Source organism: Trichomycterus rosablanca, chromosome 4 (assembly GCF_030014385.1).
Source record: "Trichomycterus rosablanca isolate fTriRos1 chromosome 4, fTriRos1.hap1, whole genome shotgun sequence".
NCBI lineage: Eukaryota > Metazoa > Chordata > Actinopteri > Siluriformes > Trichomycteridae > Trichomycterus > Trichomycterus rosablanca.
In genome coordinates, this window is record NC_085991.1 from 12,460,545 (window position 1) to 12,475,817 (window position 15,273).

At 42.0% G+C, this 15,273-nt stretch overlaps 1 non-coding gene across 1 annotated transcript; it reads left to right on the forward strand.

Moving 5' to 3' along the window:
- Nucleotides 1-723: 723 nt before the first annotated feature.
- trnat-agu (transfer RNA threonine (anticodon AGU)) lies at nucleotides 724-795 on the forward strand. The gene has a single exon. It is a non-coding gene; the product is annotated as a tRNA-Thr (tRNA).
- Nucleotides 796-15,273: the final 14,478 nt, after the last annotated feature.

The window sequence follows — 15,273 nt, forward strand, 5'->3', positions numbered from 1 at the left end:
GTTTTAATAGTTTTGTAATGCAAGCACCGACCACACTTACCAGCTCAACCAGACAACATAGTTTTGAAGGTCAGTCACTCAGATCAAAGTAACACAAAGACTCTCGTTCCTGCTGGTTCGTTGAACTGTACAAAAACGTATCAAGTGTCCTGTTCAAATCTAATGATCAAACAAAAATGACACATGCTGATACACTGGTAGAAGTTGGTGAGCTTATTTGGATGTAAATACCTTTCATAACAATTCTTCCAGTCAGCTTCAGGTTTTATTTTTCTTCTACAGATTTTAGAATTTTTTGGCAAATTTAAAGCATTGAAAATGTTACGAAATCCAAACAGCAAGACGCATGAAGTCAACACGACAAGATAAAATATCATGGTAATGTAAATGTTGCAAAATCTCTTGTATAACTAACCGATTAAAGACAGCGTCACAACGTTTGTATTGTACAGTTTGGGTGGATAAACATGATACATAACGTAAACAGTGTGAAGCATAAAGTCAGTGGGACTGCACACAGCTCCTGTCAAATGCTTCCAAGTCTTTTAATTTGACAAAGCGAGTCTTTAATGACGCCTCATGCTTAAACTGTTAGAAATGCTTTAATGAAGCTCTGCATTGAATTTTGTTTTGTCATGAATACACTTCCCAGTGCAACCAGTCAACATGGTTTTGATGCTAAGCCACGGAGGTCAAAGAAATGCCCTGGCCTTTATCCAGGCTGGCTCGTTGGTCTAGGGGTATGATTCTTGCTTAGTGTGTGAGAGGTCCTGGGTTCAAATCCCAGATGAGCCCTTGTTTACCCATGTTTAATTCATCAACTGCCTCTTCAGGTTCTAATCCCAGGGTGCAAATTGAAATGAACAGGGCAATTAAATAGCCACACTTGAACAGCTTTCTACATGGATGCCAAACCATATTATTAAAATTCTACCCTTTAGCTTAAACGTTGTCCTCATACAATTAAAAAAAAAAAAAAAAAAAAACTTCTCCAGTAAAAAAAGCAAACAGCTCTACCTAGTGGGAACAAAACACATATCACATGAAAGAGTTTTTGTGCAGCATCACTGGAGTTGCTGTTACTGTGGGCTCCATGGCGCAGTAACACAGTGCCGAATCTGTTACAGCAGCAGAGGAGATCTTAAGCTCCACTTTCATATCTTCTGTATTAAGATTTATAGACAGTCGTGGATCAGCTGGTTTAGCATACGTGACATCTTTTGTGGATCACATAATCAGCCCCAGAAACTCTGGTTTTGATCCAGGTGTTTGATGATACCAGTGGAGACTATATGGTGATCCTGTGTATGTGCAGGACAGTGTGATGCACTGGGTTGGTCTGGTTCAATGCTGTCAGCAGCCTCTGCTACAAGAACATAATCTACGCAAACCAATATTAAATAAAATGTATTAAAATTGATAAATAAATAATAATAACAACAACAATAAAATACTACTACCACTACTACTACTACTACTACTAATAATAATAAATGTAATTAACAAAGAGTAAATATACAGTGTATCACAAAAGTGAGTACACCCCTCACATTTCTGCAGATATTTAAGTATATCTTTTCATGGGACAACACTGACAAAATGACACTTTGACACAATGAAAAGTAGTCTGTGTGCAGCTTATATAACAGTGTAAATTTATTCTTCCCTCAAAATAACTCAATATACAGCCATTAATGTCTAAACCACTGGCAACAAAAGTGAGTACACCCCTAAGAGACTACACCCCTAAATGTCCAAATTGAGCACTGCTTGTCATTTTCCCTCCAAAATGTCATGTGATTTGTTAGTGTTACTAGGTCTCAGGTGTGCATAGGGAGCAGGTGTGTTCAATTTAGTAGTACAGCTCTCACACTCTCTCATACTGGTCACTGAAAGTTCCAACATGGCACCTCATGGCAAAGAACTCTCTGAGGATCTTAAAAGACGAATTGTTGCGCTACATGAAGATGGCCAAGGCTACAAGAAGATTGCCAACACCCTGAAACTGAGCTGCAGCACAGTGGCCAAGATCATCCAGCGTTTTAAAAGAGCAGGGTCCACTCAGAACAGACCTCGCGTTGGTCGTCCAAAGAAGCTGAGTGCACGTGCTCAGCGTCACATCCAACTGCTGTCTTTGAAAGATAGGCGCAGGAGTGCTGTCAGCATTGCTGCAGAGATTGAAAAGGTGGGGGGTCAGCCTGTCAGTGCTCAGACCATACGCCGCACACTACATCAAATTGGTCTGCATGGCTGTCACCCCAGAAGGAAGCCTCTTCTGAAGTCTCTACAAAAGAAAGCCCGCAAACAGTTTGCTGAAGACATGTCAACAAAGGACATGGATTACTGGAACCATGTCCTATGGTCTGATGAGACCAAGATTAATTTGTTTGGTTCAGATGGTCTCAAGCATGTGTGGCGGCAATCAGGTGAGGAGTACAAAGATAAGTGTGTCATGCCTACAGTCAAGCATGGTGGTGGGAATGCCATGGTCTGGGGCTGCATGAGTGCAGCAGGTGTTGGGGAGTTACATTTCATTGAGGGACACATGAACTCCAATATGTACTGTGAAATACGGAAGCAGAGCATGATCCCCTCCCTCCGGAAACTGGGTCGCAGGTCAGTGTTCCAGCATGATAATGACCCCAAACACACCTCTAAGACGACCACTGCTTTATTGAAGAGGCTGAGGGTAAAGGTGATGGACTGGCCAAGCATGTCTCCAGACCTAAACCCAATAGAACATCTTTGGGGCATCCTCAAGCGGAAGGTGGAGGAGCGCAAAGTCTCGAATATCCGCCAGCTCCGTGATGTCGTCATGGAGGAGTGGAAAAGCATTCCAGTGGCAACCTGTGAAGCTCTGGTAAACTCCATGCCCAGGAGAGTTAAGGCAGTTCTGGGAAATAATGGTGGCCACACAAAATATTGACACTTCAGGAACTTTCACTAAGGGGTGTACTCACTTTTGTTGCCGGTGGTTTAGACATTAATGGCTGTATATTGAGTTATTTTGAGGGAAGAATAAATTTTCACTGTTATATAAGCTGCACACAGACTACTTTTCATTGTGTCAAAGTGTCATTTTGTCAGTGTTGTCCCATGAAAAGATATACTTAAATATCTGCAGAAATGTGAGGGGTGTACTCACTTTTGTGATACACTGTATATTTACCAGTGTAAGCAATAATAATAAATGCTAAAACAAGGAGTAACATGGTTGTTCTGCGTGTCAGTTCAAATAACCAGCTTTAAAGAAAATGCACGTTTTTACATCTTGTTCTCACATCTAGCTCCCCCCACAGTCTTAGTGAATCATGAGGAGGGTCTAAATCTAGAAGCAGCTTCCTTAATGCTTTTCTGCCTGTGCTGACTGTATAATTCAGTGTTTTATTATACAGTGCTAGGCTACCTACAAAGACTGTGGTTAAATCTGCTGTGTTTTACTTTTCACAGAAGATTTTTTCCAAAAGACAAAAGTCACCCACAAGTCATGCAATGTAATTGCATTTTTTGTAGATTACAATTTTATACATTACAAAACATAATTGAGTACACCAGTTTTAAGATCACTTATTATTGTCATATTTCTCTGTTGATTTGTTAAGTAATTATTATTTAAATGCCCTAGCTTTCTTTATCATATATAAAATGCACAATTAAAACAATTAAAACCAATACAGGTCAATTATTAAGTCATACACCATTAATTAAAGTCAAAGAGTGACTATACTCCTCATAAGCTCCTTTTAATCGATATATTGCATTTGGTTTTGTCCTCCCAATGGACATTTAACTCTGAATTTAAATTTTCGATAAACACTTTAGCAAATTCAACTTCAGTTGTGTGCATGTAGATTTTCCAATGTAGATTTTTTTCAAATATATGCCATGATGACTGACCATGTTTTCAATCTTTCAGAACTTCTGATCCCTTTCACACTTCAACGCCACAGTTTTTGCACTGCTTTGTTAATAAATAATGAATTTACCAAAGGTTTAAGACTTATGGCCCACATCCATTAAAAATGCGCAAAGCAGCTAAGTAATGTCTGAGAGAGAGAACATTTCAATAGATTAAATTCAAGACTATTTTAAGAAAGTAGTAACAATAAAGTGCAACATTGCTTAGTGTTATAACAATAGTTGCATTTAGCAATTAAATGTTACATATACAAGTTTTCATGTTAGTATACAGTAAAGCACTGTGTCCAATTAACACCATACTGTCAGTATGATGGCCTGGGAATTGTTCCTGATTTTAAGACAGTTGTTTATCTTCACGATCTGTGTGTTGTATATACTTTTTACATGGAAAGCTCAAATGTTAATAAAATGTTAAATCTCTGCACCCTAACAATCTGTTGGTGGTTTGTAACCTGACCCTACTGGGACCACTTTTACAAAGTTGTTGGGCCACTCACTCCCATTTACACATTTTTGTCAACCAGTTACTGGGGTGAGGTGGGTTAGATGTGCAAATTTTTGGTTTAGTAGATTCACTTTTTCTCAAGCTTCTACACCCCCACCCTTACAAAACAGCTTAGCATGTAACATGTATCAGGTTGCATCTATCCACTGAGGCACCAGGCGCCTGCAGGTATTGAAATATGGAGCACACTTAAACTGATTTTGTAACTAAGTTCTCCAGCCACGCTATATGGCAGGAGGGTTTGTTACAGAACTCCTTGGCAAGAGCAGCTCCCAAAGTAATGACCTGAATTCAACTGAAAATCTGTGGGGTGACCTGAAGAGGACTGTGCACAGATTTGAAGCGCTTCTTCAAGGAGGAGTGGGCTAAGATTGGTAGGTCAAGTTGTGCCATGCTGATTTTTAAACTCCTACACAAAACAAAAAAAAGGTGCTTCAACAAAGTAATAGTTTAAGGGTGTGAAATCTTAAATGATTTATGTTGATCTAATCTTTTTACATTGCAGAAATCTGGCATTTTAACAGGAGTGTTTTGATGTTTTATATCCACTGTATATTGCTTTGCTTACTTATACCAGTAAGAATGATTAATAATATCATTTGTTTATGTAATCAATCATGAGAAGGATTTTAAAGGAACTAAATCATGGCTAAATCAGGCTTGTTTTTGTACAGTATAGAATGATTTCCTGTCACTGTGGGCTGCAGAGCACAGTAGTAGAGAGCAGAATATGATACTGCAGCAGAGGAGATTTTCAGATCCACTCGATTTTTTGCTTCATTTATTGTAGCAGTTGTAGCTCTCCCTACATCTGTGTGCATTTGTACAGCTGATCATTTATGCAGTTATTTACTTAATTGTTTCTGTCTGCAGAACTGCTTTATAAGCTCAATGTTTTCTATATTTCTGTATAAAGTCTTGTGACTGACAGTTGTGTGTGTGTGTAAATTCTAGATCAGCAGTTTCTGACATGCTTAATTAGACATCCGAGCACCAACAACCATGCCAACAATGCCACTGGACTTCTTTTATTACATTTTATAAACATTTATGTTTGACGTGAACATTAACTGAAGCTCTTCATCCAAGTCTTTATGATTTCATGCATAAAAGAGGTTAAAAGGGGTTAAGGTACTGGACAAGTAATCAGAAGGTTGCAGGTTCAAGCCTCACACTGCCAAGTTGCCACTGTTGGGCTCCTGAGCAAGGCCCTTAATCCTCAATTGCTCAAATTGTATTCAGTCATAATTGTAAGTCGTTTTGAATAAAAGCATCTGCTAAATGCTGCAAATGTAAATGTCATGCACTGCTCTTATACCACAGTAAATATTTTGTATGGAAAAACACCCGTCTGTACATTTGGATTAATCATCTAAATAAATAAAACCCAGTAATGATGTGATTTTAAACCGGTGATGTTAACAGGTGATGGTTATAATTATTTTTTCAACAAATGTGTGAGAGACTATTAAAATGCTTAAAATAAACCAATAATCCTTAAAACAAGGGATTTGCATATTTCTCCCTCCACAGTGCATAATATCATTACATGATTTATGAAGTTGGAGGAATTTCATCCCTCAGGTTTGATTAAGAAGCCAAAACCTAAATGTGCTGTTCAGTGTAGACTGATATGAAACCGTCCTTTTGTTTCAAAGATTCTAGAAGAAGCAACAATTATGCTCATACCTACACAGAAATTATATTCATGGAACATTTTAATCAGGATAAAGACCCAACCATGGTACTAAAACTGCATTAATTAAAATAGTAAATTATTTTTAATATTAACTGTTTTCCTGATGATTATGCTGAAGATGAGATTTTTTTCAGGGCTAGTGGATATTCAGCCTGGATGTATACAATATAATAATACGTGATCATACAGTGTAAGAGATATTCAATTACAAAGACAAAGAAGAGACATATGCTTTTGTTCTGCACGAGTGTGTGTGTCTGTGTGGTTAACTGATAACAAGGTCTGGTTTGTATCACTGGGCTACTTCAAGAGCACAGTGATAGAGAGCAGAATCTGAGAGCTTTAAATTGTTAATAATAAGTTCAGTAGATGTATCATCTGTGTTTGACTTTAATTGAGGGTCATCAGGAGTGCTCTGTTCTGTACTGTAATCTTTTGCAGTAAATACCGTGGTGCCCTGTTAGGATCTTGTTTGTACCAGTTAAGATAAATGCCTCTGCTGCTGGACTGATATGAACATTTTAGAGTAACAGTCTCTGTTTCTTTTGCAACAATGTTGTCATCTATTGGCCCAATTTCATCTGCAAAACCACCTGTTGTAAAGAGAAAAAATGTGTAATTTAATACAAATACAAATAAATGTATCTTAAACTTGAGAAAGTAACCCACTTTTTACCTAATATTAATAAATATTTTTACTTGATGCTACAGTGAGAATCAGTGTTATGTATCTTCCAATGTGCAGCAAGTTGCATAATTCAGGCATTTCTGAACACAGCTTTGTGAGCACTCTGTACAATAGTGCTGAATAAAACCCATAATAAGTCTCTAGGAAGCCACACACAGGAAGTGCAGATACTACAGCATAACTACACACATCATCATTTACAGTATCTAATGTTCACTGAGTCACTGCTGGAGACTTTTGTACTGTGTTGTCTGTCAGTATGTAGAAGATTTTTATTTCATTCATTTTATTTTTATAAACCACTTTATCCAGATTTTGGTTGTGATGGGTCCAGTTCCCTCAGAAAAGGCAAGAATACTCTGGACAGGGCAAAACTACTGCAGGGCTTTAACCAACCCCAACACAGCCGATCACATCTGTGTAGATGCCCGGCCAGCCAATAGCACCTACAGAGATTTAAACCCAGATTCCAGCAGTGGACCCCTGAACTACGTATGTACAAGATATTCAATAAAACATTATTTTTATATTTGGATTATATAATTTTACCTGCAATTAATTTTTTCAATATTTGTGAGTTTACTTTAAACTGGATTAAGTCATGAAGTTTTAGATTTGTCTTTGTACCACGAGTTACAAGTGAAATGTTTGCATTGGGTGTGGGTAAAATCTGATATATTAGTGGTGTCCACCTATTAATTGTGCAAAAATAGTGTATGAAACATGTATTTAGACATAGAGTGTATGTCAGCCACTTATTTGAGCTCTTCTGTTTTTTTATTAGATTGTGGCATAGTTAAGAATGTAAGAAAACATCTTTGTTGTGATGGTAATAGTACGATGAACATGATTTATATTGTACAGAAATACCTGAAATCAAGTCTGTGTTTAGTGAGCTAAATTAAAATAAGCTAGTGAGGACTATGGCTTTACCTAAAATGTCAAAACAGCTTCTACCAGTCGAGTCATGGACTCCACAAGACATCCGAAGATCTCCTGTGGTATCTGGTACCAGGATAGTACAGTGGTACCTTGGAACTCAACGTCAGTTGGAGTTTCAAGGTATTTTTTCCCCATAAGGATGTATGGGAAACATGTTAATATGTTCTGTGGTCCCGTAGAACTGCATATATTTTAGCTTAATGTAAAATAATGGGGTTGTTTTTGACACATCTAGACATATACACTGAAAACAACACTAATATAGTATGAAATCAATATAAAAATACAATAAAAACTGCACTTTACCTTTACTTCTTTATTGTTTCTTTCTTAATTGTGGAGATGCTTGATCTTGGAATACAGTATTCATAAGCGAGGTCAGTAAGCACACATTCACATGAGCGCTTTTATGCCGCCTGTGCTGCTATTTCCTATTGAGTGTGCCAGTGCACAAAGCTTAACGTGACTTATTGAACTAAAACAACGAATTATGAAATTCATTAGTGTAACGGTTTGTGGGCTAGACGGACAGGAGGGGCGGACACAAACGCGGAGATGTGTGAAAAAACTATATTTATTAATAATAAAGACAAGACAGGGTTAAACTGACAGAACAGGACTGAACAGGACTAAACAGACGAACAGGGCTAAACAGACTGAACAAGACTAAACAAAGGCTAAACGGAGGCTAGTACACACAGGCTAACAAACAAGGACTAGGCTAACAGACAGGGGCTAAACAGGGACTAACCTAAACAAGCTAACAAAGCTACACAGGTAAACATGACTAAACAGGCTAGACAAGGACTAAACAGATGAAACATGGAATGAACAGAACTAAACAAGAACTAAACAGACTAAACAGGCTAACATAACAGGAACAGGCTAAACTGACCGACAGGAGCTAGGAGGAAGGTAAAACAGAGTTACCAGGGGCAAACAGACAGAATTACCAGGAGCAAACAGACAGAATTACCAGGGGCAAACAGACAGAATTACCAGGGGCAAACAGACAGAATTACCAGGAGCAAACAGACAGAGTTACACTCAATAATCTCCAACCTGCCCATTGCCCCAGCTCTCCTTATAAATGCTCCTTGATGAGGAGCAGCTGGGGCTGATTAGCTCAGGGAGCCAATCACCTGTGAGGCATGGCAGGGGAGTGAGTGTGCACACAGAGAAGAGGGGCGTGGCACACATGAGCACACCGAGGCTAGCAGTGTGACAGATGCCCCTCCCAAAGGCACTACACCTGGAGTGCCTAAAAAAAAAAAAAAACAAGGAGGTCCTGGGCCCTGCGGGGTAAATTTGAAATCATTAAAAATGTCCTCAGGCAGGCGTGATAAAAATGGTGGGACGCAGGCTGCCGACAGAAATCCAGATGCGCAGTCGGGGAGCGCCGACGAGAGTTCAAAAGCGCCGTCGGGGGGCGCCAATGTGGGAACAGAAGCATCATCGGGGGGCGCCAACACGGAAACAGAAACGCCATCTGGGGGCGTCATCTCGGAAACAGGAGCGCCGTCGGTGGGTGCCGATGAGGAAACAGAAGCACCTTCGAAGGACACAAACTCTGGAACAGGAGCGCCATCAGGGGGCGCCAACTCGGGAACAGGAGTGCCGTCGGAGGACACCAACTCTGGAACAGGAGCGCCATCAGGGGGCGCCAACTCAGGCACAGAAGTGCCGTCGGAGGACACCAACTCAGGAACAGAAGTGCCGTCGGAGGACACCAACTCAGGAACAGAAGTGCCGTCGGAGGACACCAACTCGGGAACAGGAGCGCCATCGGGATGCGCCAACTCGGGAACAGGAGCGCCATCGGGATGCGCCAACTCGGGAACAGGAGCGCCATCGGGATGCGCCAACTCGGGAACAGGAGCGCCATCGGGATGCGCCAACTCGGGAACAGGAGCGCCATCGGGATGCGCCAACTCGGGAACAGGAGCGCCATCGGGATGCGCCAACTCGGGAACAGAAATCAACTGCGGTGAGCCTGGCGAAGAGGCTTCGGGAGTCAGCTGCGGTGAGCCTGGCGAAGAGGCTTCGGGAGTCAGCTGCGGTGAGCCTGGCGAAGAGGCTTCGGGAGTCAGCTGCGGTGAGCCTGGCGAAGAGGCTTCGGGAGTCAGCTGCGGTGAGCCTGGCGAAGAGGCTTCGGGAGTCAGCTGCGGTGACCCTTGAGAAGAGGCATCCGGAGTCAGCTGCGTGGATCCTTGAGAAGAGGCGTCCGGAGTCAGCTGCGAGGACCCTGGCGAAGAGGCGTCCGGAGTCAGCTGCGAGGACCCTGGCGAAGAGGCGTCCGGAGTCAGCTGCGAGGACCCTGGCGAAGAGGCGTCCGGAGTCAGCTGCGAGGACCCTGGCGAAGAGGCGTCCGGAGTCAGCTGCGAGGACCCTTGAGAAGCGTCCGAAGTCACTTGAGAAAACACTGGAGAAACGTCATTCAGCTGCGAGGACCCTGGAGAGGCGTCCGAAATCAGCTGCGAAAATACTGGAGAAACGTCATACAGCTGCGAGGACCCTGGAGAGGCGTCCGAAGTCAGCTGCGAAAACACTGAAGAAACGTCATTCAGCTGCGAGGACCCTGGAGAGGCGTCCGAAGTCAGCTGCGAAAACACTGGAGAAACATCACTCAGCTGCACAAATCCTTGAGAATCTCCTTGATTCAGCTGTGAGGACCCTGGAGAGGCGTCCGAAGTCAGCTGTGAAAACACTGGAGAAACATCACTCAGCTGCGAGGACCCTGGAGAGGCGTCCGAAGTCAGCTGCGAAAACACTGGAGGAACAGCACTCAGCTGCGAGGACCCTGGAGAGGCGTCCGAAGTCAGCTGCAAAAATCCTTGAGAAATTCCTTGAAAGAACAGTGAGGACCCTGGAGAGGCGTCCGAAGTCACTTGCGAAAACACTGGAGAAACAGCACTCAGCTGTGAGGACCCTGGAGAGGCGTCCGAAGTCAGCTGCGAAAACACTGGAGAAACATCACTCAGCTGCACAAATCCTTGAGAATCTCCTTGATTCAGCTGTGAGGACCCTGGAGAGGCGTCCGAAGTCAGCTGTGAAAACACTGGAGAAACATCACTCAGCTGCGAGGACCCTGGAGAGGCGTCCGAAGTCAGCTGCGAAAACACTGGAGGAACAGCACTCAGCTGCGAGGACCCTGGAGAGGCGTCCGAAGTCAGCTGCAAAAATCCTTGAGAAATTCCTTGAAAGAACAGTGAGGACCCTGGAGAGGCGTCCGAAGTCACTTGCGAAAACACTGGAGAAACAGCACTCAGCTGTGAGGACCCTGGAGAGGCGTCCGAGGTCACTTGCGAAAACACTGGAGAAACAGCACTCAGCTGTGAGGACCCTGGAGAGGCATCCGAAGTCACTTGCGAAAACACTGGAGAAATGTCACTCGGCTGCGAGGACCCTGGAGAGGTGTCCGACGTCACTTGCGAAAACACTGGAGAACGTAAAGCCATCCAAACTGGCAGGATACCATCATCAACTTTCCTAACAAAAGACTTGGGCTGACTACGAGTCACGGAAACAGACGGACCTGGCAAAGGAGTCACCCGAACCTGAGTCCTAGAAAATTGATCTCGCATGAGGCCCTCAAACACCTTTGCCGAGTTCAGCACAACTCCCCGGTCAGACCACAGCTTCCTGGCCCAGTCACGAGCGGGACCCCTCAGCCTAGACATCATAAACCGAATTTTATCGGTTTCAGCTGGCTGGGGGTTCAAAAGGTTCTGCAGGTAGAGCTGGCTCTGCAGAAGGAAGCCTTCGACGCCTGAGTCGCTTCCATCATACGGAGCTGGCCTACTTAACGGGAAGGTCTGAGGGAACCTCATGGAGTTAAACTCCGGGAAGACATGAACAATGAACATCTCGCTGTGTCCTTGCTTAGGGAGATTATTCTGTAACGGTTTGTGGGCTAGACGGACAGGAGGGGCGGACACAAACGCGGAGATGTGTGAAAAAACTATATTTATTAATAATAAAGACAAGACAGGGTTAAACTGACAGAACAGGACTGAACAGGACTAAACAGACGAACAGGGCTAAACAGACTGAACAAGACTAAACAAAGGCTAAACGGAGGCTAGTACACACAGGCTAACAAACAAGGACTAGGCTAACAGACAGGGGCTAAACAGGGACTAACCTAAACAAGCTAACAAAGCTACACAGGTAAACATGACTAAACAGGCTAGACAAGGACTAAACAGATGAAACATGGAATGAACAGAACTAAACAAGAACTAAACAGACTAAACAAGGCATGAACAGACTAAACAGGCTAACATAACAGGAACAGGCTAAACTGACCGACAGGAGCTAGGAGGAAGGTAAAACAGAGTTACCAGGGGCAAACAGACAGAATTACCAGGGGCAAACAGACAGAATTACCAGGGGCAAACAGACAGAATTACCAGGGGCAAACAGACAGAATTACCAGGGGCAAACAGACAGAATTACCAGGGGCAAACAGACAGAATTACCAGGGGCAAACAGACAGAATTACCAGGAGCAAACAGACAGAATTACCAGGAGCAAACAGACAGAATTACCAGGAGCAAACAGACAGAATTACCAGGAGCAAACAGACAGAATTACCAGCAGCAAACAGACAGAATTACCAGCAGCAAACAGACAGAATTACCAGCAGCAAACAGACAGAATTACCAGCAGCAAACAGACAGAGTTACACTCAATAATCTCCAACCTGCCCATTGCCCCAGCTCTCCTTATAAATGCTCCTTGATGAGGAGCAGCTGGGGCTGATTAGCTCAGGGAGCCAATCACCTGTGAGGCATGGCAGGGGAGTGAGTGTGCACACAGAGAAGAGGGGCGTGGCACACATGAGCACACCGAGGCTAGCAGTGTGACAATTAGTGGAGAGAATCGATGAGCAGTAATAATAAAGAGGGGTTTTTAGTTTTTCTACGTTGTTCTTTTAATTCATTAAGTCACTTTTTTTTTTTTAACAATAAGCGTTTTAGACTTTCTCTGAAAAGCTGATTCTCCCAATTTCTCAGCACCCCGAGCTATAACACAAGTTTAAAAGTTATAAAGCTGATTCGATTACCAACTTTTTATTCATGTGGCAAATGTTGTTTACCATCACAATATCTTTTTTTTTTTTTTTAATTTTCTATTTTTCCAACCTTTGCCTCCCAATTTTCTCCCCTAATCTAGTCATGTCCAATTACCCAGATTGCATCCTCCACTGATTCAACCCTCTACCGCTGACTGAGGATGCTTCTCAACTGACACACGCCCCCTCCGACACGTGCTCAGTACAGACTGCATTTTTCACCTGCACAAGTCAAGTTCATATACCAGTCAGCACTGTGTACAGAGAGCCATACCCTGATCAGCATTATTCCTCAGCCCTGTGCAGGCGCCATCAATCAGCCAGCAGGGGTCGCAACCGCACCAGCCATGAGGACGCATGATCCGGCTTGCTCTTAACCCGATGAACAATAGCCAATCGTTGTTCATGCAGCCACCCAGCCCAGCCGGGTGGCAGAGCTGAGTTTTTATATGATGTATTTGGAATCCCAGGTCTGGTGTGCTAGCATATTTTACCGCTGCACCACCTGAGCAGCCTACCATCACAATATCTAATTTTTTAGTCCATGTTTGTCTCCAAAGGTCTCCAAAGCTTTCCAACATTAAAAATAAAATAGATTATATTGCAGAAAAATATGTAAGATTAATTATTTGTACTTTATAGTGTCATTATTCAATACATTTGTGCCTTTTGGCTTTACATCTTTACTTCACATCTTTCTTCACATTCTTCGCCGAGGTGTATATTGAGATTTTAGAGAAACGTGCTGCCATCGATGTGACATAATTGAACAGCAAACCAATCCTGGGCCTCATTCTGCATGTGCTACAAGAGTGTAACTTTGTAGACTCTGAGTGCTTGTGTTTGACTGGCCGGCTTTTATTTTAGACTTTAAAAAAAAAAAAAAAAAAAACTTTTTTTTTTATTATTATTATTTATTTATTATTATTAATTATTATTTTTTTAATGCTATAAAATATATTTGTAATCTTGTTTTATTGAAATCTACAAACAGTCCAAACTTTTCATGACATTGGGTTTGTATTTAATAGAAATAATGTGGCTTTATAAGTCGTGAATCTGAAACAGTAAACCATGTGATAGTCTGTGATCTGTATACACTGTTTTTTGTACAGCACAGTGGAGTTTCCTGTTACTGTGGGCTGCATGGCACAGTAGTACAGAGCAGAATCTGATACTGCAGCAGAGGAGATCTTCAGATTCACAAGGTTTTTTGTTCCATCAACTGTAGCTGATAAACCAGAAATGCTGGAACTCTTGAAGGATTCATATGGACTCATAGAAACAATAAACTCTGGTGTAGATCCAGGATACTGACGATACCACTGCAGATAATTAACACTCTTATATTCACAAGAGAGAACCATGCTGTGACCCACTGCTGCATTTACTACATCATTCAGTGGTTTTATTGACTGTGCCAAACTCTTCCCTGCAAATCAGATAAATGTGTTTTATGTGATGGAATAAATAAATACAGTAAAAAAAAGTTAAACACATTGTGTACTGTGACTGAATAAAAATAATGAGATGTACTTACATTGTATAGTTGAGAAGAGAGGAAGAAAACACAGGAACATCATGTTTGTATTGTGAGAAGTGAAGGAAGGACGGAGTGATTGTGCTTCTTTACAGTTCTGTACAAACTCCTCCTATATTTAGTTGATTGAGGGGTGAATGAAAGCAGAGCTCTACATTAATCAGTCACAGCCATACTGAATATTTTAATCAAATACACTGTATTCACTTCACAGATAAAATATTATATCTGTCTATCTGATAAGTGATAATTCATGCTTTTCTATCTGGCAGTCTGATGCCAGAGTATTTGGGGCAAATGCCAGGAGAACGTTACCTGCCTTACTGCATTGTGCCAACTGTAAAGTTTGTTTCAGAAGGGATCACCTAATGATATGGGGTTGTTTTTGAGGTATTGACCTAGGCCTCTTAGCTCAATTGAAAATAAATGTTGATACTTCAGCATACTAGATGTTTGGGGCAAATGAATGCTTCCAGCTTTGTGGGAACAGTTTGGGGAATTCCACTTTCTGTTCCAGCAGGACTGTACCTCAGTGCACAAAGCAAGATCCATTAAGCTCTGGTTAAGTGAGTTTGGTGTGTAAGAACTTGACTGACCCACACAGAGCCCTGACCTTAATCCCATTTTACACAATTGGGATGAACTGGAAACTGAGATTCTATACCAGGCCCTCTCATCCAACATCAGTGTCTGATCTTGTTCTGTATGTATGGGCAAACATTCTCACAGAGACACTCCAAAATCTTGTAGAAAGCTTTCCCAGAAGAGTTGAACCTGTTATGGCTGAAAATAGGGGAGCAACTCCATATTAATGCCTATGGATTAAGATTATAATATCATAAAAGCTCCTGTTGGTGTAATGTGTCAATGTCTCAATAATTTTATACATAGTGTTTGTGAT